At 43.3% G+C, this 27,854-nt stretch overlaps 1 protein-coding gene and 1 long non-coding RNA gene across 2 annotated transcripts in view; both read left to right on the top strand.

Moving 5' to 3' along the window:
* Nucleotides 1-27,854, top strand: part of DLG2 (discs large MAGUK scaffold protein 2) — a 1,656,639-nt gene that overhangs the window by 105,936 nt on the left and 1,522,849 nt on the right. The gene's annotated exons all lie outside the window — the stretch shown is intronic.
* On the top strand, nucleotides 696-26,509 carry LOC142007093 (uncharacterized). Its single transcript, XR_012643892.1, has 4 exons — nucleotides 696-967; nucleotides 1,130-1,246; nucleotides 1,498-1,635; nucleotides 25,709-26,509. It is a non-coding gene; the product is annotated as an uncharacterized LOC142007093 (long non-coding RNA).

Below are 27,854 nucleotides of genomic sequence, written 5' to 3'. Positions count from 1 at the left end.
AAATTGTTACTGAATAGCACTGAAATTAATTGAGTTACATGTGTCTTTGCGGGTGCCTCTCTGTGTGAGTGGGAGAATAGGGGTGCAGAATTGGTGAGTGTGCATGTGTGTTTGGATGGGAAAAGGGTGAGGCAGGAAGAAGGGGAAGCTGAATTTTACAAAATCAGTGGAACAAAGACCCCACTTTGGTTTGCATTAAAAAATGAACCCTAACTATTTTTCCCTTTATTTTTTGTCCGTCCTTGCACAGAATAAATTTTGTTATGTGCACCAAGGTATATGCAGATGTTCACCACCAATAGAAACGTATGCTGGCAGCTGTGGGAAGTTATGGGCACTCTACCATTCAGCAGCATGGCATTTGAATCTCTCCTGGGCTTCCACCCTAGCTCTCAGCTTACAGGGAACATTGACCCTAACACTGAGATTATAACTATCACCTCTATACTACAGGCTACTTCTGAATCTTTAGTTGATATGTTGAGTTGTCTGTTGCTATGGTAGACAGATGAATAACTAAATAAAGACCTGCTGGGCAGCATTCAGGCCTGTTCAGCTAGAGTTCTTTTCTCCATATTGTATTTAATGTAATAAAATGCTTTCTCTCTCAGGTTTTGTCCCTCCCACAGTACAAGGTCATTCAATACACTGCACATAACAGAGTTTATCAATGCAGAGGTATGAAATGACTTTGGGAATGATTTAGTGTGCGCTTCATTGAATAAGACTTTCTGACATGGATATATAAATTACGTTTTTTTAACCATTCATCCGTATCAGGGACTTTTTCCAGTGAGTGCTTAGGTGGTCCTAGTCAACTTATGAGATTGGGCTAAAAGAGATGAATAAGAATAAGCAAGCCAGAAAAAGCCTACTTGAGTAAGAAGTGACATTGTTCCTCTTCATTCTCATTGTTGATATTTCCATCTGGACGTTGGATACATCGGGATTTAAGAAACACCAAAAGGTACACAAGCAAAACAAAATAAAACAAATCTAAAATTCACTCCTATATGAAGAGCGTAATATTTCAAAAGGGAAATTGTGTTGATAATTACATCAGTGGCTTCTTGGAAGATGATGATAAAAGTTAAAAAAAAATAAAAACAAAAACCTCTTCGTTCCTAAGATATTTTCGCAGAGAAATCAACTCCCAGTCTTCAATGGCTTGGGCATTCCAGTCTATTTGATCGACATAAAACCCCCAGGCCCCAGGGCAATCCTTCAGCCTATGACCAAATTGTTGGTAAGTACATATTTTAATTAAATCCTACGACATTTTAGTACTAAACAGTGTCAGTATATGTTACAGTAATTACATTAATCATAATGTTTTTTCCTTTTATTAATTGTTATATATTTGGCAAAACTAAAGAAGGCTACCTGTAAGAAGAACATAAAAAGAATATATCAATTCAAGTACAAATACAATCAGATTGCCTAAAGATGTTTATCATTTACAATTGGGAAATGTTAATACTTTTTTTATTATTTCAGTTTCATGAAAATGAGAATCGGAAAAGAGGACTCCAAGGTCATAGACCATGCAGATTAGTAGGAACATCTGGCTTTTGAGGGGAAAAATTGCAGACCAGTTCTGTCATGTAGCAATATGTTAAGATCAACCAGAAAAAGGTATAATTTATTTTTTTTGCTAATTTTACATAGAAAGAATATTTGATGATAGGAACTTTCAGTGCACATCCTATTTTAATAGACTAATGACAACTGCAAGAGTTATGCAAAAATCATGCTAAATGCAAAAATGGGTGTAATGATGGTTTTAATGGGCTTGATTCAGCTACCACTCTGTAAACTTTTTCAGTAGTATTTCTGTTCTTTCTGACTAATGGACAGTAAACACCTTCAACACTCACGTTCTTTCTGTCTTGGATCTAAAATTTCCCAAGTATCATGTTCCCATTAATGTTCATTCATGGCAGAAGATTGGAAATTAGATCAGGTTTGGGCACCCAGATAGGGAGTAACAGAATATCAGGAGTAGGGTGGATTGGAAACAATCCTATTTTGAGATGTGTGAAGGCATGGGCTTGGTAGAGGTGAAAAACGGGGGATCAGCTGAACTCCAGTAGTCCAAAAATGTTAAATTTGCCTTACCATTATGTTGTACCACAAGCATTTAAATGAGAATTTTGCATTTTGTGGGACAAAGTCAAAATTGTGTGTGGACTCTGTTAAATGCAGAATCTCATGGCATCTGGTAATTAAGCTTATAAATCAATATTCTGTTCTGATGTGTGGGGAGAGTTCAGCCATCTCTTGGTGCTGTTTGTTGTTTGCTTCCATCTTTCTGGCTCTAGGTATAAGCAGGTAAACCCGCATCAGTTTAGATTGCCAAGACAATCTTCTCATTCAGAAACAAAATCACTTCATTTTCCCTTCAGTTCTCAAGAAGACAGTAAATCTGTTATTCTACCCTTTCTTCACTAATCTTGAAGGCAGATTTAATCACTTTCATATGCAGGTTTACTAAGGGACTGGAAAGAAAAAAATATTTCTGTAGAATGCCAGATGAGTGGGAAGAATCTTCATTATGCTTCGCTTATTAGAGAGAAGTCCCATTTCAAAAGCATAGGTGAACTCTCCCGTACATCAGAAAATGATGAATCATGAGACATAACGCTCATGAGAAAGTGCTCCCTGTTTTGATTTAGGTGAAATGCCTGAATACAACTGTTATGACTACTTATGAACCTGAACATTTACTGTAGCAGTCAACATCAGATATGCTGGAAGATGGACCCAAAGTGCATTCGATTTTGTAATTCTAATGTGTGACCAGTGAATCCCGATGGATTTAGTTGAGTCCCATAGAAAACATAATGTCTCATTACTTTCTTGAAGAAACTGAGAGGCACAGGATGAACAAATTTGCCTTTTCCATTGATTTGGTAAGACACATTGTATTTGCTCTTCCAACTTTTTTTCTAGTAATATAGAAGATTCAATAAGACAGATCTTCAAGTTTAATTTTCAAGGTGAAAACATGTGACTTTCTGAAAATACTTGGATGCAGGCTCTTAATCAGACATAGGTGCTGGTATTTAAAGACATCATCTCAATCTTGTGTGATTTAAAGCCTGTGATATCCTCTGGAATGATGAATGAAAATGTTTAGGAGATTAGGTCACTTTTGTCCTTGTGGCTTTCTTTCACCATAAATCCACAAGATCCTTTTTGGTTTATACATTTTTGTATTATTCTGATTAGTATTATGGTTTGTTCTGGTGTTCATTTTTAGTTTCCTTATTTCCTTGGGGGCATTGATAGAGCTGTTTGAAATTTTGCTGTTGTCAAAAGTCTATCTAGTTGCACTCTTCCATTTTGGGCATATCCCCATTAGACTAGTATTCATATTTGGCTGTTATAGGTAGGCACATCATGTGAACACACTCTCTTGACAGCATGTCTTGAGGGAGTGCCTTTTCTTTCGAAGACAGACCATCTGGAGAGTCCAGTAATTGATACAAGCAAGGGCAGCAACTGGTGTAAGGGTAGACCATGGTGGGGAAAACCAGGAAACAGACAGAGCCTGATGAGGGGAGGGAGAAATTATGGAGATTGGTTGTGAGGAGAGAGAGAGAGAGAGAGAGAGAGTGAGCAAGTGAGCAAGAGAGAGGTCAGAAGAACTGTGATTGGCAGAAAATGTTAGAGGTAGGGGTAGCTTAAAGAGGGAGAGACTGGAAAATAAGAGACAGAAATGGAAAGAGAACAGGAAAGAGCAGGACAAAAAGATGGAGGAAAGGGTCTGAGGGAGATTAAAAGAGAGAAATAGAATAAACAACTGAGGGTAAGGAGGCTGCATCTATACTACCTCTCCCTTCTGAAGGGACATGCAGTTTGCATATTTAGTGCATGATTTGCATAATGACAGCCACTCACTGTTCTGGAAGAGCTGCTTTTGAAATGCAAAATGGCCATGTAAATGGGGTTCCTTTGAAAGGAAGCCTCACTTTCAGAAGCACCCTTCTTCCTAAATTTTTCAGGAAGAAATGTGCTTTTTAAAGCAGGGCTTCCTGTCAAAGGAACCCCATCTACACAGCTGTTTTGCATTTTGAAAGCAGCTCTTCCAGAGCAACGAGTGGCCACCAATATACCAATGAGGTGCTGAATGTGCAAATTAGAGCCTTATTTGCATTTTCAATTGGCTGCATTTACATGCCCCTTTCAAAAGGAAAGGGTAGTGTAGACACAGCCGGAGAGAAAATAATAAAAGGGAACAAAAACAAGAAAAGAAAGAAAAAGAGAATGATATGGAGATTGAAATGGAGATTGGAAAACAAGAAGACAAGTCAGGAGAGAGAAAGAACCAACACAGAACTTTCAGTGTAGAGTTTTTTTACAATTTTTTTTTTGGAGGTAGGTTTATTTCCATTGAAGAATGTTTGGGATGGAAATTGTGTGAGCAGTTCAATTTAAGAACGAAGCATGTATGTCGATTACTCCTGGGGGAATTCTGTGCCAAAACATTAAAAATTCTACAAAAGATATTGCAAAATTCTGCATATTTTATGTGTCAAAATTACAGTATAATCATGCCACTTCTCAGTTTGGATAATTTATTTCAAAATATCTGTCAGTGAGTATGTCTGTAACAAATACAAACAACAAAAAAGATCCAGGAAATGTTCTCTGACAGATTCCTTACTTGGCATATTAATTCAGAACTTTGAGTAATAATTCATTTAAACTGCAATACAGAAACATTTTCTGCACCCCTCCGAAGCAGTGCAAAGGTTTTCCCTCAAAGGGAACAGAGAGGCTGAAGTAAGTAACAGAGAGGGAAGTAATTGCTTGGATGAAGCCTGCGATTGAACCTAGAGGGTTGTTGTGTGTAGATGGTGGAAGAATGGAACAGGTGTTTTTTGAGGGGGGAGGATTGTTAGGCCCCTCCTCTTCAGTCTGGCACATCTGTTCCTGTCCCCATGTGTCCCTGACCATCCACTCGCAGTTCAGCCATATATAGCTGCACATGTCCTGCTGTGGCCCTGAACCCCACTGTCACTCAGGCCTCTGTTGGTGCTTCCCTTCACCTCCTCATTAGCGTTGATTATTCTGAGGGGAAAATATCTGTGGGGGACATTAATTCTCAGCTTGCACAGTGGTGTATAATACCCACAGGGGCGTTGGATTTTCTAATTGGCTATGGCTGGAAGATGGATGAGAATAGCCTTCAGGCTAATTATGAACATAAGGGAGAGGGAACGTATTGGCTCTTCCTGCCCCAGTGTGAGTGGTGCTTTGCTGAGAGGGTGTGGAAGCCATGGAAGAGAAAATTTACAATTAAAATATTCTTTTATAGTTCACCAAGAAAATTCAGACTCTTCACTGTAAGGGTTTACATTGATTTACAGAAAGCAAAATATCATTTTCTTCTTCTTTGAAACTGACCGCTCTTGCTACCTGTCTCCAAGGCTGTGTCTGTACTACAAAAATAACTTGGAAGTTGCTCTGGACAGCAGGGCAGCACCATGCTTGGGATAGCACTGAAGGCTGGATGCCCCTATCTGCCTGAGGCCTCACTCCTGCTGCAGACATGGAGTTCTCCTTACCCTCCTCTTTCCCCTCCCACCCCACACACTTTGCCTGGTGGCCAGTGGAAGTTGTCAGTCTCTTGCCAAAAGCAGCATTTGGTCCAGTGCATCCAAATATTTGGGGCTCCATGTGATGTGCTTATGTTCAACATAAGCACCATGCAACTTAAGGCTACTGCTGGCATTTTTTTTTCTGTGAGGTGGGTGCACTGAATGCGCTGAACATTTCAGAATTGACATTTCTGATGATTTAGAGGGCTAGGGAAATCTGTGACTGTTTTATAGTTAATTGCTTACAACATATTCTGATTCTAGAAATTCCACCCACACATACATGCCCCACTGAGAGACGCAGAGCTCTTTTCAAAAAGCTGCTATTTTTCTTCTTGCTGCTACTGCTGCTGAATTTTGATGTGCGTGCTTTCTCTCTTTGTCTTGCTCCCTCATTCTGTTTGTAAGGTATGCCCACAAATATTTTAGTTACAATCTAAATTTATCTTTTTGCGTTTTATAGGGTGAGCTGTTCAAACAGCTAAGTGGTGACTCCCCCACTTTTCAAAAAAACTCTGCACTAATATATTCTGCTTGTGTACACCCCCACATCACTGTGCCAGATTGTACATTTGCAATCAGCTTAATTGAAAACAAATGGATTGGCACCTGCACATTTGCCAAGACTGTGAGAAATGCAGATTACTCACTTAAAATTTTAAAACTCAGAGCTAAACATTGCAACTTGTATCTGGAGTTGCCAAATTTCTGACCAAACAAAACAGAATACCTTTGCTCCCCTTCCCTAAAGCCTTTCCTTGCTCACTCCATCCTCTTCTCACATCATTTGCTCTCCTCCACCCTCACACATTCACTCCTTTTCACTGGGCTGGGAAGGATCCCTTTATGACCAAGTGATTGGATGAAAACTATTCACTTGGCAGCTTCCTGCAATGCTGATATGGGATGAATTGATTTACTGTGTGTTTTCCTGTAAAAGCAATTGAAAACATTCATAGTCACTATCCCAACCTCTTGTTTTTTATGTCCAAGTGTTGGAGACCTGCTGTTACCACCATAATTTCTGCTTGGAAATTTTTCCTCCCTTTTTTTCGTTTATTAGATGGACCATGTCCCCAGCAGTGGTGGGCTGTAAAAGGCAGAATGGGTGGTCTTTTAGGGCTGCAGCAGAAATCCCCATTCACCACTCCTCTGTTTCAGACTGAATTAACAAACATGCTTTTTATTATTTACAATTAAAAGGGATGAAAGAATTGGGATACTGATAATCTTCAAACCTGAGAAAAACTTATTTCAAAGTGAAGTTCAGGCTTCCTTTTTATAGGCCACATGGAATCCAGTGTTCTCCCAATATAGTCACACTGCCACCCTCTCAACAGCCTGGAATGTGGTAGCATGATTGACCAGTATCTGAAGTCTGCAGAGACCTGACCAGGAAACTTCGTCACTTGTGGAGCATAAGAATGAACATAAAAGATCAGACCAATGTTCCATATAGTCCAGCATGCTGTCTTAAAACAGTGACCAGTGGCAGATGCTTCAGAGGAAATGAAAAGAACAAATAATCATCAAGTAATCCATCCTGTCATCTGCTCCAACACTCAGAGCATGCAGTTGCAATTCGGACCATGTAGATAACTATAGCCATTGATGGACCTATCCTCCATGAACTTATCTATTTCTTTTTTTGAAATCTCCTATAGTTCTGGCCTTCACAAAATCTCCCGTGCTTATCTTGACCTGCTGCTCACAAACAGGGAGGAATTGGTAGGGGCGGTAGATGTGGATGGCAATCTGAGCAGCAGTGATCATAAGTTGGTTGAGTTCGAGTTCAGGATACTAACCAAAGGAAGAAAAGAGAGTAGCAAAATCCAGACCCCATACTTCAGAAGAGCAGACTTCAGCTCCCTCAGGGAACTGTTGGGCAGGATTGCCTAGGATGCTAACATTAAGGGAAAAGGAGTCCAGGAGAGCTGGCTGTATTTTAAAGAAGGCTTACTGAAGGCTCTGGAAGAAACTATTCAGAAGTGTAGTAAGAAAAGCAAATATGATATGCATCCAACTTGGCTTACCAATGAAATCTTTGGTTCATGTAAACACAAAAGTGAAGAAAACAACAAGAAGTCCTGTGGCACCTCCTAGACTAACAGATATTTTGGAGCATAAGCTTTCTTGGGCGAAGACCCGCTTTGTCAGATGCATGAGATTCATGCATCTGACAAAGCAGGTCTTCGCCCAAGAAAGCTTATGCTCCAAAATATCTGTTAGTCTAGGAGGTGCCACAGGACTTCTTGTTGTTTTTGAAGATACAGACTAACACAGCTACCTCTCTGATACAAATCTGAAGCTTACAAGAAACGGAAACTTGGACAGATGACAAGGGAAGTATATGAATATATTTTTCAAGCATGCGGCAGTGTAGGAAGGCCAGTGAGTAACTGGAATTGTAGCTAGCAAGGGATGTGAAAGGTAACATGAAAGGTGTCTACAGTTATGTTGGCAATAAGAAGGTGGCCAGGGAAGGTGTGCCATCTTCACTGAGTGAAGTAGGTGACCTGTGACAGTTGATATAGGATAAGAAGAAGTGTATGTTGTTATGGCCCCTTTTCATCTTGAAAGATGATGATTAGCAGCAGCAGTGGGGCTGTATGGGCAGTGTCTGAGTCTGCAGCTTACCTCATGGATTATCTGTCCAAGAAGTACTCAATGCTTTTTTTGCCTGTGTCTTCACAGACCAGGTCAGCTCCAAAACTGTTCCACTAAGTTGCCTACCTCCTTCCCATACTGTGTGTCCTCAGTGGGGAAACAACAGGTTAGGTACTATTTAGAAAAGCTGGACATGCACACATCAGTGGGGCCAGATCTAATGCAGCCAAGGGTGGTGGATGACACTAAGCTAAGGGGAAAAATAGATATACTGAGGTAGGGGTAGGGTCCAGCGTGACCCAGACAAATTGGAGGATTGGGCCAAAAGAAATTGGATGAGGTTCAACAAAGACAAGTTCAGAGTCCTGCACTTGGGACAGAAGAATCCCAATCACTGCTACAGGCTGGGGACTGACTGGCTAAGCAGCAATTCGGCATAAAAGGATCTGGGCATTACAGTGGGTGAGAAGCTGGATATGAGTCAACAGTGTGCCTGTATAGTCAAGAAGGCTAATGGCACAATGGGGTACAGTTGTCAGAGTATTGCCAGCATATCTAAGGAAGTGATTATTCCCCTATATTTAGCACTGGTGAGGCCACATATGGAGTATTGCATCCAATTCTGCACCCTCCTCCTTGGAACACAAAGGATGTGGATACACTGGAGAGAGTCCAGCAGAGGGCAACAAAAATGAATAAGGGGCTGGAGCATATGACTTACGAGGAGAGGTTAGGGGATTTGTTCTTATTTAATCTACAGAAGAAAAGAGTGAAGAGGGATTTGATAGCAGCCTGCAGCTACATGAAAAGGGGGTGGGCGGAGATCCTAAAGAGGATAATAGATGACAGAATGAGAAGGAATGGTTTAAAGTTCCAGTGCAGGAGGTCTAAGTTGTATAGTAGAAAAAAAACTGTTTCACTAAGGGTGATGAAGTACTCAGTGGGTTACCTACGTAAGTGGTAGAATCTCCATCACTATAGGTTTTTATGTCCTGGCTTGACAAAGCCCTGGCTGAGATGATTTAGTGGGGATTGCTCCTGCAGGGGATTGGACTTGATGACTTTCTGAGGTCCCTTCTAACCTTATGATTCTAATGACCTTATCTTTCATGAGGGCTCCACTAATTGTTAAACAGGATTCTTGCTTCTGGTGTACAGAAATGTTTTTTGCTGTTTTAAAGCACTTACAGCTGGCCAGTTTCCACATGAGCTGCGTCTACACGTGCACGCTACTTCGAAGTAGCGGCACCAACTTCGAAATAGCGCCCGTCGCGTCTACACGCGTCGGGCGCTATTTCGAAGTTAACTTCAACGTTAGGTGGCGAGACGTCGAAGTCGCTAACCTCATGAGGAGATAGGAATAGCGCCCTACTTCGACGTTCAACGTCGAAGTAGGGACCGTGTAGACGATCCACGTCCCGCAACGTCGAAATTGCTGGGTCCTCCATGGCGGCCATCAGCTGGGGGGTTGAGAGATGCTCTCTCTCCAGCCTCTGCGGGGCTCTATGGTCACCGTGGGCAGCAGCCCTTAGCCCAGGGCTTCTGGCTGCTTCTGCGGCAGCTGGGGATCTATGCTGCAGGCACAGGGTCTGCAACCAGTTGTCAGCTCTGTGTATCTTGTGTTGTTTAGTGCAACTGTGTCTGGGAGGGGCCCTTTAAGGGAGCGGCTTGCTGTTGAGTCCGCCCTGTGACCCTGTCTGCAGCTGTGCCTGGCATCCCTATTTCGATGTGTGCTACTTTGACATGTAGACGTTCCCTCGCTGCGCCTGTTTCGATGTTGGGCTGAGCAACGTCGAAGTTGAACATCGACGTTGCCGTCCCTGGAGGAAGTGTAGACGTTATTCATCGAAATAGCCTATTTTGATGTCGCAACATCGAAATAAGCTATTTCGATGTTGGCTGCACATGTAGACATAGCCATGTACTCCCACAACTATCTTCTTCCCACTGCTGACTTTAAAATACTTCCAATTTACCCAGTGGGTCCTCAAAGAGTCTTTAGGTGTCAAACTGCTATCCCAGTTCTTTTGTAGTCACCAGTTTTAGGCTAGCGTATTCTTACAGTTACCATCCAGTGGTGTTTGGGTTTACCATAATTTCCTGCTGTGTTCTAGATAATCAATAGCTATGGTAACTGTGAGGAAACAGTATGGTGCCATTTGGCAAATGTTGACTTTGAAATGCATCCTACTCTGGATCTCTTCAAATATTTCTTCTACATCTCATTCACCTGTGGCTGTAATGCTTGCTTAAGGATCATTTCATAAAATCTGTCAGTAATTATTACGTAATGCTTTTCACACCTCAGTGCTGTCAGACTTTAATGCCGAACATGTTAAATAGTAAAACTGTATTGAATTGAAGGTGTTCAAAAGTTATAACCAGATTAACCCCCTTCAAGTTTAGTAGCAAAGAATTCAATAAATAGAGGAGCTAGCATCACCAGCTGCTCCTGGGACTGTCTGTCATTCTTCCTTCCATTCCATAATTCTAGGAATACTAATGCTTTTGTTACTTCTAGTGACTCTCCATGTTTATATGTTGATATAAAAATTTTTAAATAGAACAGAGAGTGCCACGGGTTGCAGGTGAGTGAGCTACTGCGTCAGGTGCCATATTAGGACAGACCAAAAGGCACTGAGGCAAACAAATCAGGCATTTCATCCAACTTCCTGTCTTGAATGTTTCAATCTTTATTTTAATAATTCTTTGAACAACTAATTGCAGTCATGCAAGGTTATGAAAATGTATTTTATTCATTAAATAAGCTTCACAATGTTACATAAAGATCATTTATTTACCATTTAATTCCAGCAAACGCTGATGTGGTACTCAGTGGCAGTCCAATTCTTCTGTAGATAAAAACACAGTAAACACATGTCCCCATTGCTTAAGATGGTACTTCCTACTGACTTCCAGTTTGATTCTGGGATCAATGAAAGGTCTTGATCTGTCTAATATCATTAGTTCAGAAGAGGTCTCCATCAGATTTCTAGCCATAATTTTCCAACAGAATTGTACTCTACTGGGCCAACACAGCAAACAATGTCATGGATGTACTTGTTGAGAGCCAGAGAATATAGCATTCTCTCTGAAGAGCACTCAACTTTGGAATGAGCTAGCAGAAAAAAATGAGACTAAATCAAAGGCTGGTCATCTCTATAAAACATGTAGCATGATCCACTGTTTTTCAAAGCTTTCCTGCCACGGCAGAATATCAGAAAACATTAATATGGAGAAGCCATCCCAAAAACACCTTGGAACAAGTTCCTATAACTTGGAGAAGGCAAAAAGTGGAATCCATTGTGACATTTGCTTAAGACAACATAATATAGATCTAAATGATCTGCTAGGTGCATAGATAATATAGCGGTAGTTATTAGAGAAAGAACCATGATAGCTCTTCTATCAAAATGCACGATTTTTTAAAGACCACAAGTAGGTCAGGTTCTCAGTTTCATGCCACATCTGAGAAATGGCACCTTTAGTAGCAATGTGCTCCCTCAGAAGTAGTTCACTGTAGAATCAGAGGGAACAGTACCAGCTCCTGAAACACAACTGTAATATACAGGAGGTTTCTGGGCACTGTGAGAGAGACAAATCAAGGCAAATTGCTTAAAACCATGTCAAGACAGTGGGTCTTTCTATACAAGACACACCAAACCAGTCACAAAGAGAGCACCTCTTCTGCCTCTCTGGCCAGCCAGAAGTTACACAAGCCCCACCCTGAACCACTCCAACTTCCCTTGTGCCACAACCAGTATTCCTCCTAATGCAGATGAAAGATTATGAAAACAGTCTCATCCAAATCCACAAGGGACCAGCCATATTCCTACTTAGATCTTACCCAAAACAGCATGTTGTGCCAGTCCTTTATAATCTAAAGGTTATTTAAGAAAGAAAGAAAGAATAGGGTGAGAGAATTGTTAAACTGGTCAAATTACATATACCGATTATAAATCTTTCGATGCAGGCCACAGCAGATGGTAAAGGTTGCTATCTTATAAATCTCTGGAAATGCATCCTTTGGGGGAGGGGTCCACAGTCCATTCAGGCTCAGTTCATAGCAGGGATGTTTCTGCATACTGCTCACAAGATGGAGCCTGAGGACTGAGACTGCCGGGATGACTGCCAGGGTTCCGTTTATAGACTCAAACCATCTGGAGGGAAGTTCCCTGCTCCTGGTCATGTACTCAGTGGTGGACCACCTGATCAGGTCACCTGTCCTTCTCTTTTTGGGGGTTTCTGCCATTGGCAGACTCCCCAGTGACATGTCTCAGCCAAATTCCTGAGAGGTGGATTGGAGGCGCTGTTCCTTTGTTCAGCCCATGTGACCTGACTGGGAGGTGACCACACCTTTCATTGTGAAATCCAGCACAAAAACATTTTTAATACAAGTACAAAGCCAGTATTCATAACTTCACATACAAACACATTATAGACATATAAGCAGAATAAACAGATTCAGTGGATCACCATCTTTCATTCGACATCTCACATGGACCACTTGGCACAAGATTTGGTGTAAATTTAATACAGTGATTACAGAAATGGTTGTCATATTTATTTTAAAAATCCAGTAATGTCACAACAATCAGCACTTCCTGCCACACCCTGCCATTCCTTGAATGCTTAGAATTGATGTTCTGATCCAGCACACCCCTGCTGAGCTTGATCCCAGAAGGAATCACAAGACAAAGTACTACAGCTGCAGGGTAGATCAGTTGTAACTAATCTGATTATTAGCTTGCGGGGCACTTGCAAACAGGATGGTTGCTAACAGGAGGGAGTTTTGAGAGGGGCTGTCCTGGGGAAGGAGGGGGCAAACTACAGCACCTTCAGGTAAGTGGCTCTCTGGAGTGTGTGGGTGTCTGGGTTTGGGGGTTGTGGGCCTGTGTTTGTCTATTTGTTTGGTGTTTGGAGTCCTGAGCTGTCTGTTTGTTTGAAAGGCCGTGTGCTCAGGCTGGCAGTTGGAAGCTGTTAGCCTTGATTAGGTTTGAAATCTAAACTCTGAGTGCTGATTGGCTGAGTGGTAGCTAGAGGGAGGGGCTCTCAGGAAGGCCAGAGCTTTTTAAACCCTGCTGGCAAGCAATCAGGGAGCTTGCAAACAGGGTGGTTGTAAACAGGAGGGAGTTTTGAGAGGGGAGTTTAGAGGGGGAGCTTAGAGGGAGCTAGTTACTTCTACAGGGGTAAGGGGTGACTAGATGGTGATGGCAGCGGCATTCCCAACTGCTGGCCGGAGCTGAGGGACCTGCCACCCCCAGGGTGCAGCGCAGGCAGCGGGATGCAGGTGGGCTTGGGGGAGTGTGAGGGGGCGGGGGGCGAGACTGAGGGGTGTCGGTGGTGGGCATGTGGTTTGGGGGCGTGTGGTACAGCTGTGTGGATGGCAGTGCCCACGGAGGCTGGTGGTGGAGCACCCGGCTCAGATTGCCTGGGCTTTCAGGCCCAGTCCTGTGATCCCTGCATGCGTGGCCCACAGCAGCTCCGTGGGGCTCCGGGGGCAGCCGCAGCCAGAAGAAGAGTTGGAAGCTTTCACGGGGACCCAGGGTGCGCGTGGGCTGCGAGATCAGCACCTTCCTGGAGGACGTGGGCCTGCAGCAGCATGTGGCCGGGTGTGGAGAGGCTGGGGGAGGGGGGGCCTGGGGGCGATGAGAGCTGATGGGGGGCAGTGTGGTGAGGTGGGGGGACATGGGAGTAGATGGGGGGCAAGGGGGTGGGGAGGGAGGATCTGGGGGTGTTGGTAGGTGATGGGAGGCAGAGGGGTGGGGAGGAGGGTCCTGGGGAGGTGAGGAGGTCGTCAGGCCACAGGGAGCTATGGGGACACATGGTGCCAGGGAGTTGCAAGAGGTAGTGGGATCGTTACCCACATTCTCCATGCCCCACTGCCTTGTGGGTTATCGTGGGAAGGAGCAAGGCTAAGGGAGTAAACCCTGATAGAAAATCCGGAGGGGAGTCCTAAGGCGGTTCTGTGCCAACTTCTGGCATTGACCCGGCAAGTCCTGCAGCTGAGCTGGTACCAGACGTAGAAGTTATCCTCTCCTTTGGATTTTATCAGTAAAGCTGAGAGGGGGACACTGGCATCTGGGCAACCCAGGGTCCCAAAAAAAAATTGCCCAGGCTTGTGCCTGGACAGGTACTCCAGCATCGCTTAACGGTGTTGAACCAACACGGGAGGTAACAGATACCGGTTATAAGCTCTTGCTCAATTGGCATAGAGAACGAGCGCCAGGGGTTGCCTTCGATGGTGGGAGAGATCATCTCATCTCACTGGACAGTCACCACCCGCCTCAAGCTGGGCAGCCCCCAGCCAATAGGGTACTGTCCCGCCACAGTTCACCTGCCTCACTGGGTGCGTGAGGCTTAAGGTTCCCAAACCTGACAAGTGACTGAAATTGGAGCACCAGGCAAACCAATAAGAAAATCAACAAGAAAAGGAAGCCATAAACGTTTTAAGCTTGCTTACCGGAATGTGCGGCCCATGCTGACCGGTTTGACTGAAGATCTTCAGGACATCAGCGACACCCGAAAGACTGCTGTCATCAATGAGGAACTGAAGATGCTCCAAGCTGATATTGCTGCTCTGCAAGAGACGCGACTCACAGATTTGGGATCTCTAAAGGAAAAGGACTACACCTTTTTCTGGCAGGGTAAAGCCCAAGATGAACCCAGGGAGCATGGTGTTGGCTTTGCCATCAGAAACACGCTTCTACAAATGGTGGAATTAGTCATGAGTGCATCAGAAAGACTCCTTCAGGTCATACTTCAAACTTGCGCCAGTCCTATCCACCTGATCAGCACTTACGCTCCAACGCTGTACGCCACACCAGAAGTAAAAGACAAGTTCTATGATGTGCTTAGTGCTGCCATAGTGCAAATACCTGCTCATGAACAACTGTACATTTTGGGTGACTTCAGTGCGAGAGTTGGAGACGATCATGGCCTTCCTGCTTAGGCCACTTCAGTGTGGGAAAAATGAATGAAAATGGACAGCATCTTCTCAAACTTTGCACATGCCACAATCTGTGCATCACAAATACATTTTTCCAAACCAAGTCACAGCACAGAGTGTCATGGAGACACCCACACTCAAAAAACTGGCATCAACTAGACGTGGTCATCGCTAGACGTGATAACCTCAAAAATGTCCTTCTGACACGCAGCTATCATAGTGCCAACTGCGATACAGATCACTCGCTAGTTTGCTTGAAACTCAAGGTGAGACCCAAGAAGCTGGACCACTCTAAACCAACTGGAAGGCTCCGCATTGATGCCAGGAAGACAGTAAACTTAGAGAGGGCCGAAAAGTTCAGAGCGATCCTCGAGGAGAATCTGCGCAGGAGCCCTGGGGGTGCTGATGTGACATCCAGATGGCAGCATCTGAAGGATACAATTTATAACACGGCCTTGTCGGTGTTTGGAAGAAGAGCTAGCAACACAAATGACTGGTTCGAAGCTAACTCTGATGAGATGATTCCAGCCATCGAAAAGAAGCACACTGCACTCCTGGAGCACAAATGCTCACTGAGCCAGAGTACCCTGGAAGCACTCAGAGCAGCCAGAAAAACAGTACAGCAGACAGCCACACACTGTGCCAACAACTACTGGCTTGAGCTATGCAGCAGCATCCAGACCAGTGCTGAGTCTGGTAATCTCAGGGGAATGTACGAGGGCATCCAGAAGGCATTAGGACCCACCAAGAACAAGATGGCACCTCTGAAATCCAAATCTGGTGAAGTCATCACTGATAAAGCCAAACAGATGGAGCACTGGGTCGAGCACTACTCTGAGCTGTACTCACATGAGAATATTGTGGTTGATAAAGCCCTCAGTGCTGTCGAGCTCCTACCAGTAAAGGACGAACTGGATCAGGAACCAACTGTGGACGAACTGAAGAAAGCCATCGACAGCATTGCGGTAGGAAAGGCCCCAGGCCGGGATGGTCTACCACCAGAGGTAATCAAGTGTGCCACGGACACCCTCCTGAAACCCCTACATGAGCTACTGTGCCTGTGCTGGAGAGAGGGAGAGGTTACACAGGATATGCTTGATGCTAACATTGTAACCTTGTATAAGACCAAAGGAGACAGAAGCGATTGCAACAATTACCATGGAATCTCCCTCCTAAGCATCACTGGTAAAGTGTTTGCTCGCGTCATCCTCAGCAGACTCCAGAAGATTGCTGAGAGGGTGTATCCCGAATCACAGTGCGGATTCCACGCAGAGAGATCTACCATTGACACGGTCTTCTCTCTGAAGCAGCTGCAGGGGAAATGCAGGGAGCAGAGGAAGCCACTCTATATCGCCTTCATTGACCTGACCAAGGCCTTCGACTTGGTCAGCAGGGATGGACTGTTCAAACTGCTCCACAAGATAGGCTGTCTGCCACGGTTACTCAAAATGATGCAGTCTTTCCACGAAGACATGAGAGGAACCATCCAATAAGATGGCACATTATTGGATGTTTTCAGCATCAGGAGCAGCGTCAAACAAGCATGCGTCCTTGATCCGACATTGTTCGGGATCTTCTTCGCACTCCTCCTGACGCATGCCTTTGAATCTTCAACAGAGGGCATCTTTTTGCACACAAGATCTGATGGTCAACTGTTTAATCTTGCAAGGCTGAAAGCTAAATCTAAGGTGCAGGAAGTCCTCATCAGAGTTATGCTGTTCGCAGACAACGCTGCTGTAGTGTCAAACACAGAAGACCAGCTTCAGAAACTGCTGGATCAGTTCTAGAAAGCATGAAAGGACTTTGGGCTTTCCATCAGCCTAAAGAAGACAAACATACTTGGTCAGGACGTTGCTGAACCTCCATCAATCAGCATTGACAACTATACGTTGGAGGTCGTCCACGAGTTCGTTTACCTCGGGTCCACCATCACTGACACCCTGTCATTGGAGACTGAGCTAAATAGGAGGATCAGAAAAGCAGCCACAACTCTGTCCAGACTCAGCAAGAGTGTGGAATAACATCAAGTTGTACACCCACACCAAAATGCTGGTCTACAGAGCTTGTATCCTGAGCACCCTCCTTTATGGCAGCGAGTCTTGGACCCTGTGTGCCTGCCAGGAAAAGAGGCTGACTGTCTTCCACTTGCTCTGCCTCAAGCGCATCTTTGGAATATCATGGAAGGACAGAGTGACCAACACCGCCGTCCTCAAGCAAGCTGGAATCCCAACCCTGCACACTCTCCTCAGCCAGCGTCGGCTCCGCTGGCTTGACCGCGTACACAGGATGAATGATGGAAGGATCCCAAGAGACATCCTGTATGGCGAGCTAGCCTCTGGCAAAAGACCTCCCAGATGCCCCCAGTTGGCCTACAAAGATGTTAGCAAGAGGGACCTCAGGGAGGTAGACATCGAGCCACACAGCTGGGAGTAGCTGGCAAACGATCACAGTAGATGGTGGCAGGAACTGCACAAGGGCCTTCAGAAGGGTGAAATGAGGATCAGACGGCTAGCAGAGGAGAAGCGAGCCCACAGAAAGCACAGAAAGGACCTACCAGACACCCACTACACATGCAACAGATGCAGCAAGGAGTGTCACTCTCATGTGGGCCTTCACAGTCACAGTCGATGCTGCAAATGATGATTCCAAATGGAACTACGAAGGGCGCAATCTGTAGTCTCCGTAGACTGAAGGATGCCTACTATAATCTGATTATGAAGAACAAATGACACCTCACACTAAAAACCACAAAATCTAGAGAATGTTCTGCTTATGAATCATGTTTTCTGTTTGTTTTGTGCCTTGTGTTACTATTTCTTAGGACAGTAGCATGAAAATAGCAGAGAGGTAGCCATGTTAGTTTGTATTCTAATAAAACAAACAAGCAGTCATGTTGCACCTTAAATACTAACAAAATAATTTATTAGGTGATGAGCTTTTGTGGGAGAGACCCACTTCTTCAGATCTTCATGAAAGCTCATCACCTAATAAATTGTTTGCTTAGTCTTTAAGGTGCTACATGACTGCTTGTTTGTTTTGGCATGAAAATAGGACATTAGGCCTGTGTAGCACTCTTTATGCATCCCTGTCTGCATCGCTACTTCTTAAAGAGCAATGATTTTCTCATTTTTCTGTACTGTGATTAATACATTGAAACAAAAAAGCAGTCATGCAGCACTTTAAAGACTAACCAAATAATTTATTAGGTGATGAGCTTTCATGGGACAGATCCACTTGTTCAGATCATAGCCATACTAGAACAGACTCAATATATAAAGCGCAGAGGTCCAAAATTGTTATCAAGGTTGACAAATCAGAAGAATTGTTATTGTGGTTGGCAAATCAGAAGAGCAGAGGGGCAGTGGAACTGGGGTGTGGGGTAGGCAAGTTAAGAATTAGATAAAATATGTAAAAGAGTCCTTATAATGGGCCATATAATTGCTGTCCCCGTTCAAACCACATGTTAATGTGTCGAATTTGAATATAAATGACACTTCTGAGCATTCCCTCTGTAGATGGTTGTTAATGTTCCTTTTCAGTAAAACACAGACTTTCAGGTCATTAACAGAATGGCCCACTCCATTAAAGTGCAGGCTGACAGCTTTTTGTGTCTGGAGTCTTTTGGTGTGTGGTTTGTATCCATTCGTTCGTTGAAGAGTGTTTGCAGTCTGCCCTTATACATTGTGTGTGGACATTGTTGGCACATGATAGCATATATGATGTTAGCTGAGAAACAGGAGAATGTGCCTGTGATTTTATGATTAACACATTTAGGTCCAGTGATGGTATCTCCAGAATAGGTATGTGGACAAAGTTGGCAATGGGGCTTGTTGCAAGGAAAAGTTCCAGGATTAGTATTATTGTGGTATAACCTGTGGTTGCTAGTGAGAATCCTCATAAGGTTGGGAGGTTGTCTGTAGGAGAGAACAGGCCTGTCACCTAGGGCATTCTGGAGTGAGGCATTCTGATTTAGGATAGGCTTTAATGGTGCGTTGCAGTGGTTTGAGTTGGGGGGCTGTCGGTAATGACCATTGGTGTTCTGTTATGGCTTTTTAGGCCCATCTTGGAGTAGTTGGTTTCTGGGTATTCATCTGGCCCTGTCAATTTGTTTCAATTTGTTTTTTTTTTTACTTCTCCCAGTGGGTAATTCAGGTTTATGAATATTTGTAGTTTTTGGTCTGTGTCAGTAGGATCAGAGCAGATGTGATTGTATCTAAGGGCTTGACTGTAAATGATGGATCATGTCGTGTGCAGGATGGAAGCTAGAAGCGTGTAGGTAAGTATAGCAGTCAGTAGGTTTCCAGTAGTGTGTGGTATTGATCAGGCCATCATTGATTTGTACTTCAGTGTCCAGGAAATGTATCCCTCGTGTGGAGTGGTCAAGGCATAAGTTGATGGTGGGGTGCAGATTTTTAAAGTCTCTGTTGAATTCTTCTGGAGTCTTTTTGCCATGAGTCCAAATGATAAAGATGTCATCAATGTATCCTAAGTAAAGGACGGTTAATAGGGGACGAGAGCTGAGGAATCGTTGTTCCAAGTCAGGCATAAATATATTAGCACATTGTGGGACCATGCAGGTGCCCATAGCAGTGCCACTAATCTGGAGGTATAAGTTGTCCCCAAATCGGAAATAATTGTGGGTGAGAACAAAGTTACAGAGGTCAGACACCAGACTGGCTGTGGTAACATCAGGGATGATATTTCTGATTGCTTATAATCCATATTCATGTGGAGTATTAGTGTAGAGACCCTCTACATCCATGGTGGCAAGGATGGTGTTGCCAGGAAGTTTTTCAATGTTTTGTAATTTCCTCAGGAAGTCATTGGTATCTCGGAGATAGCTGGGAGTGTTGGCGGTGTAGGGTTTGAGGAGGGAGTCTACATAACTGGATAGTCCAGTGGTAAGGGTGCCATTATGTGAAATGATAGGGTGTCTGGGATTTCCAGGTTTGTGGATTTTGGGAAGTAAATAGAATAATCCAGGTTGGGGCTCAGATGGTATGTCTGAGTGAATAAGGTTCCGAGTAGAAGCAGGGAGTTCCTTAAGTAGTTGGTTTAGTTTCTTTTGGAATTCCAAAGTGGGATCAGAGGAGAGAGGTCTGTAAAATGTGGTGTTGGAGAGTTGTCTGGCTGCCTCCTGTTCATAATCAGACTTATTCATGATGACAACAGCAACCGCTTTGTCAGCTTGTTTGATTATAAGGTCTGGGTTATTTTTGGTACTCTGGACAGCAGAGTGTTCAGCATAGCTGAGATTGTGTCTCATTTGGTATTGTTTGCGTTCCCCAACCCACAACCCCTCCCACTGCCCATCTGCTCTTCTGGTTTGCCAACCTCGATAACAATTTTTCTGATTTGTCAACCTTAGTAACAATTTTTAGACCTCTGTGCTTTATATATTGAGTCTGTTCTGGTAAGCCTATGATCTGAAGAAGTGGGCCTGTCCCACGAAAGCTCATCACCTAATAAATAATTTGGTTAGTCTTTAAAGTGCTACATGACTGGTTTTTTTGATTTGATACAATACAGGCTGACATGGCTGTCTCTCTGTCACTAGTACATTGAGGTCCTGATTCATGACTGGGGATCCTAGATGTTATAATAAGACAATTAATAAGATAATAATAACCCACTTACTTTAACCTTTTGCTTGGCATTATTGTCCTAAGTCTTTTATTTTACATTTAATTAAACTGTGAATCATGTGAAGTTCATCTTATGCCCACAGGTGTGCATCCAGGAACTCCAGCTAAGTCAAGGAGAATTATGGGCATGTGTCTGACAGTAGAATTTGGTCCATTTTCTCCTTTTGTTCTATTTTCCAGAGTATGGCATTGCCTCTTAGTTTGGTATACTCCGCAAATCTGATCACCGTGGAAATGAGTTTATCATCCAGATCATTCATGAAAATAGAGTAACCTCCATGAAGTTGAAGCTGATAAATCTTCTCAACAAAAACCACAAACTGTATAATTTTTTATCTCCCCATTTATTTCACTTTCCAGTCTGGTATTATATCTGTAAAATGTGGGATAATAATACTGACCCATTTAGTTAGTACAGGTGTTGTAAGGATGAACTAGCTAATGCCTATAAATCTCTTGGGAAAGGTCAACTGTTACATGCCGTTACAGCTGTTTAAATATTTTCTTCCATTACTGCGAATGTAGGAAATAGTTGTTCAAAGTGGCTAGATTTTACCTACCTGTTAAAAAGTAAAAATAAATTTAACCCTCTACCTAATCTCTGTATGTAAGTGTGAAGGATAATTAGTTTTGCCTAGGAAGGAGCTTAGGTTTTGTTTGCATGAGCCCAAGTTCCCTCTCACTTCTGCAGAAGATAATGTCCACCATCAGGTATAAGGACTCCAAAGTCTGGTCCTATATGTTTGACTTTTAAGAGGTTTAGAAGCTGATTTTTTTTCCTTGTTTACTCTGTGCTTTTTCTCAGTACAGTAAGCCCTCGATTTATGCAGAAGTTGCATCATGAGCAACCTTCACATAAATCAAATTTCATGTAAATTGTGGAAGGTGGAGGGGCTGGGGAGATCCCCAGAATTTCCCTGTCTGGGAGAAGTGGGCGGTTGGAGCAGAGCCTCCAGCTGGCAACTCTTGCTCCCCTGTGGGCAGGCGAGAGCTGAGTTAGGGGAGGGGCATGGCACCTCCTGCTTCAGCCACTGGCCATGCAGAGCAGCCATGGCCCCCAGCATGGCAGGCTTGGCCCTGAGGCCGCTCTAGTGGCAGCAGTTCCAGCCGCGGTATGGCTTGCCCCTGGGGCTGCTCTGGCAATGGCATCTCCAGCCATGGTGGGCTTGGCCCCAGGGCTACTCTGGCAGCAGCAGCTCCACTGTGGCATGGCTTGGCCAGGAGCAGTGCTGGCTGTGCCTGCCCCTCTCCACCCCTGGTGTTGCAGCACGAGGCTGCTGCAAGGCGGGAGCTGCCTCCTAAGGAGCTCCTGAGCCGGCCGGCAGCGTGGGGATGAGTGGCGAGGAGGGGTACAATAAAGTAGGGTCCCCCTGGACTTCACTTCTGTTAATATCAAAATGTGTAAGTCGAGTCCATGCAAAATGAGAGTTCACTGTATTGGAAACTGATGAGCTATTTGCTGGCTCCTTCTTCCATTTTTTACACTTGTGTACGAGTAGGATGTTTGCTTTCCACCAGTTTTCTGCAACTTCCATGAGTTTTCAGACCTGACAGTTAGTGGTTCTGCATTTTCTTGCAGTAGTTACTACTACTAACTTATAGCCTGTGGATGTGTGTCATGCAGTTCCCTTGATGGTGTATGTAACAAGCAAGCAGGTGTCACCTTCCACTTATCGATCACTCAGCATGTTTTATCTTCATCTCTTTCCTCGCCTGATAGTTTATAGTAGATGCTGAGTATTAATATTCTTTTATTCCATTAACCTATAGCACTCATGTGTTAAGTATTTTACTGCTGGTGTACACTTCCATTACATTCCTCTTCCTTGTTCCTTCCAATCTAATTATAGCCTTCAGTACCAACATTCTAGCTGTGATTTATCTCAGCAATTTTTATACTGCCAGACAAACTGTAGCTCTTTGTTCATGTTTGTTTCCCAGGATCATGGTAATTGATACTTCAGAAAATGATTCTTCAGGTGCTTTCTGCAGTGTTCCTCTGATGTTCCCTTTCTCTCTTGATTTCCATTTGTTCTTTCTGCCACGTATGGATGTATGCTTCCCCATTATTTTCTGTTTTAAAACCCACTTGGGAAGTCTTGTCCAGTCTTGAACCCAGGTGCTTTGCTCTGCATCTGCTCAAGAGGAAGTTGTCATATCTGAACAGTCCCCTTGCACTAAAGTAGTATAACCAGTTCTCCATGAATTAAAAGACAGCCTGATGAGCAGAGCCATTGATATGCTGTGCTTGCTGAAGTGTATACACATCTAAAAAAAGCCCTGAAACAGTAACTTCAGAAAATGGGAGCAAGGTTCACAAGAGTAGTTAGACTCTCTATTTGTGAATTAAAATACAGCCTGTGGTACATTGTGCTTGCTAAAATGAATATATATATCCACAGGACACTCCAGTGGAATCTAGGTTTTTATCATCCCAGAATTATGGAAGCATCAGGGTAGATTCCTAGGGAAGTATTGGTGTGTTCTGCTTTAGGTATGTAACTTACTTACATTAACAACAAGCTGTACACTCACACCAAAATGCAAGTCTACAGAGCCTGCATCCTCAGCACCCTCCTTTATGGCAGCAAGACTTGGACCCTGTATGCCCGCCAGGAAAAGAGGCTGAATGTCTTCCACTTGCGCTGCCTCAGGCACATCCTTGGAATATCATGGAAGGACAGAGTGACCAACACCGCCGTCCTCGAGCAAGCTGGAATCCCAACCATGCACACCCTCTTCAGCCAGCATTGGCTCCGCTGGCTTGACCACGTCCACAGGATGAATGATGGCAGGATGCCAAAAGACATCCGGTATGGTGAGCTAGCCTCTGGCAAAAGACCTCCCAGACGCCCCCAATTGCGCTACAAAGATGTCTGCAAGAGGGACCTCAGAGAGGTAGACATCGAGCTGGACAACTGGGAAGAACTAGCAGACGACCGCAGCAGATGGAGGCAGGGGTTACACAAGGGCCTTCAGAAGAGTGAGGTGAGGATCAGACAGCTAGCAGAGGAGAAGCGAGTGCACAGAAAGCACACTAAGGACTTGCCAGACACCCACCACATCTGCAAGAGATGCATCAAGGACTGTCACTCTTGTGTGGGTCTTCATAGTCACAGTAGACGCTGTAAATGAAGTCCTCAATTGAAACTATAAAGGGCGCGATCCATAGTCTATGCAGACTGAAGGATGCCTACTACTTACTTACATTTTACTTTACAGAAGTTTGGGGTGCTGTTAGGAAACTTACAAGGACTGGTAATACTAGGGCTTGCAGGTCTTCCAACTTTCTTTCTTTATTGGGATGAGAAGAAAGATGTGCACTTTTAAAGTTGCTCCAAAAGGCTTTTGGAGATACTTTAACACATTGTATTAAGTCCACTAACCAAAGTCATTGCCACGTGATGGCTTTTCAGTTGTTGAATCAGAGTAAATTGGTAGTCTCACTCCAGCTCTTAATGATCATGTGCCCATGTCACAGAAGCAAAACTGGCACTAATTGGGATTTTTATGGCAGTCTACGCTGAGAAACCAAAGAACCAATAGTCACGGAAATTAATCTACATACTTTTCTTACTTGTTTCCTTCTAATTAAGTGTGAGTCACTTGAGCAGGTCAGTGTATGGACCTATTCCAATAACTGCTGAGCTGTTCTGTGGTCAAATGATTAATAATTTGCTTTTATAGTGTTTTTCATCAGATAGGATCTAAAATGCTTTATAAACTACACTCGTTCAGACCGTGGCATTGTGACTGCAGTTGGGCAGCCAGGTAGCAAATTCAAAGCATACTGCTCAATAACGTAAAGAGTTAACAAGGTGTTTTAAAAGAAACTCTACTTTCCTATATTCATCAATACCTGAGCTATGGTGTGATTGCACCCCATGAAAGAGTTGGTGTCTGATGTAAAAGGGTGGGAACATACTTTACTGTAGATCTCATTGACTTAATCAGTGCTTGGAGGAAAACACTGTCAGTAGTAAGAAGATGAAACTTAAAAAAAACTCCTGATTTTCAAATGTTTCAACTATTAACTGAAATTACTATAATATCCGATAGTACTTATTTGGGGTGCCAGATATGTCCAGTGTCTTAGGATATTGTACAGATGGGGACAGCCTGCTTAGAACAGAAGCAATATTGTTCCATTGCAAGAAGGTTCATAGCCTCTATTTGTCAGAAGCTGGGAAAGGATGACAGGGGATGGATCAGTTGATGAGTGCTCCGCTTTCTTCATTCATTCTGAATCACTTGGCATTGGCCTTTGTCAAAAGGCAGGAAACTGGGCTAGACGGACCATTGTTATGACCCAGTAAGGCTGTTCTTATGTTCTTGTATGATCTTATGAGGGTGGATAGTATTCAGAAACCTCATTGTGTTCAGGGTAGAACCCAGCACTCCTGGAGACCCTGTCACGCTGATGTGTAGCTGACATTGGAGTTTAGCATAGGTTGGTGCATTGAAAAAGAAAGGGAAGAGCCAGCATAACCTTTCTCTGCCATGTAGATTACTTCAGGATGTTTACAGACTATTCCAGGTCCCATGTTTCTGCTGCTGCCTTGTACTCTGCCAGGGATGCAGGTAGTCCTTTCCATCTCAGCTCCAAATCAATTCTCCAATACAAGGGTTAGCTGTGAAATGACGAACTCCTCCATTTAATTTTGAGCGCCCTTACCTACCATTGCAGCCAATAAGAATTAAGGGTACTCAGCAAATGGCAGGAGCTTCTCAGCACCTTATGAAGGTTACCTGTCATTAATAAGTTGGTACTCTGAATTGTTCTAATCATGTTCTCCTTTGAGTACTAATAATACTTTGATTACATGAGAATTTATTTTCATTAAGTTAATAGAATACTGTTTTAATTTTGAAATTAATTAACTATATTTATTCTTTTACAGATTGTTCCTCTGGTCTTGTATTTTTCTCACTACATGTTCCATCAGCACCTTGTGACTGATCACCACCACTGCAGTTTTTTACACCTTCAGCAGTACTCTAAATGCTCTTCAATAAGCAGGATACACCAATATCATCTGCTTTATAGATTGTGACATAGAAAAGCTTCCATCACTTGCTTCCTGTCATTTACATCCCTGCAATAAGTCTTGTTTTAGAAGAGAGTTGTGTTGTTGATCATCCTGCTGGACCATACCTCATTCACCAGTGGAAAGTGTTGCAGAAGGATTATCAGTAAAGAAAAGGTCTGGATGTTAGGGAAGGATGCACATCCTCTGCATGAATCAGAATCCTAGAGATGTCTGGGAGCAGACATTTACATGGTTCAGCTGAAGTGTGAAGGAGTGTAGCGTGGAAGTTTTTCCACAAAGTCAGTACTCTTTCCACGAAAAAGGAGTCCTGAATTACATAAGCTTATGAGTCTCTTCAGATGCTAATGGAAGGTGGAGAAAGTCTTGTCCATGAATTGTGGGCAATGAATAGCCGTTTAGGCTCAAATTAAAGCAATATTGCCTATCTTCAGACATTTATTTCAATACATAAAGATAATACAGTAACATTTCTGATTTCCATTTTCTTGATCAAATACTTTTGAATGTGATTTTAAAGAGTTGTGATTATGCAGTACTTTAAATTGTACTCATAAATGAAAAAGTTAAAGTTTAATATTTGATGTGTCAACACCTCTGTTATAAACAAAAGATATGCTTTCTTTTGGAATTAATTATTTTTATTATCTTGGACTCCAGCAGTTTGTTGTAAAACAGAATTAAAATATTTGAATTCATATGTATTTTAATGTGTCAAACATTAACATTAAAATTTTATATTTAAAAAAATAAAATATCTGGTTTTGGTTTAATTACATCTTGACTAACACCAGAAAATGGGGAATACTCAGCTATTTTTCTTAAGATGAAAAAAGGAATGAAAGTATATTTGTGCCTGTAGATTGAGGATATATGATCTTGTTTGCACATGCATCATTATATTCATCTGAATCATCTTGTATGAGGTCCATGGCACTCTGCACATGAGCATAAGTGTTTGTAGGACTGTGGCTTTTAGCAAAAAGACTAGTCTGCTCAGAAGCCCAAATACCTGATATATCTGCGGCTAGAGGGTAAGGTTATGTCTACATTATGAGATAAATTCGAATTTAAGGCAAGTAGCTCGATTGTACCAAGCGACTGTCTTCATTGTAAATACCATTAGCTCAATTTAAGGAGCACTAATATTCATAGCAAAATATCAGTGGATTCAGGTGGGTGTAACATCAAGTTCGAATTTAACAGTTCAAATGAAGCCTAGTGTGGAAGCTCCATATCTTTGAATCGAATTCATTAGCCGTCAGAGGTTGACTGGCATTGTTGTACCTGGCTCCCAGCTGCCTACCACTTGCATGAGCTGGGAAACTGAGGAGCACAGTAGCTCCTGCTGGTCCTCCTGAGGCAGGTGCAGCAGTGCTGGTCAGTTTTCTGGCTCCTCCAACCTATGGGGACCTGGGAACCAGGCATCAGGGTGAGCGCTGCCAGTGGCAGGGGTGCAGCAGGGCCGGGGGGCGGGTGGGGAAAGGCGCAGAATGCAGGGCTGAAGGAACTGTGGGACAATTTCCCACAATGCAGTGGTGCAACAGTCAATGCTAGGCCACCCTAGTGTGGCAGCACTAACTCGACTTTGTGGGAAGTGAGGATACTCAAAATTGAATTTATAAAACCCAGTGTTATAAAATCAAATTTAATACAATCAAATTTATGTGGGTAGTGTAGACATAGCCTAAGTGAGCACTGTGTGTTTCACACTACACTGATGCATGATGCTGGAGTAAAGGTCTGAAAGGTCTCAAGTCTCTTCCCATTTCTCCTACTGACTTATTTTATTACCCTCAACAAAGTACGTGACTTCTTTATGCATTCCCTGTCTGCAGTAAGAGGATGATAGGGTTTTATGCATTTATGCATTCCCTGTCTGTATTGTGAGATTAAAGTGTCTTGAGATTCTCTGCTGGAAGATGCCATAGAAATATTATTATTGCTCTTAATTCTCAAGTTCTTACCCATAAAGCAAGTGGGAGCTTCTCTGACTCCA

Source organism: Carettochelys insculpta, chromosome 1, assembly GCF_033958435.1.
Source record: "Carettochelys insculpta isolate YL-2023 chromosome 1, ASM3395843v1, whole genome shotgun sequence".
Lineage (NCBI taxonomy): Eukaryota > Metazoa > Chordata > Testudines > Carettochelyidae > Carettochelys > Carettochelys insculpta.
The sequence above is the reverse complement of the archived record's forward strand: the minus strand, read 5'-3'. Positions and strand labels throughout refer to the sequence as shown.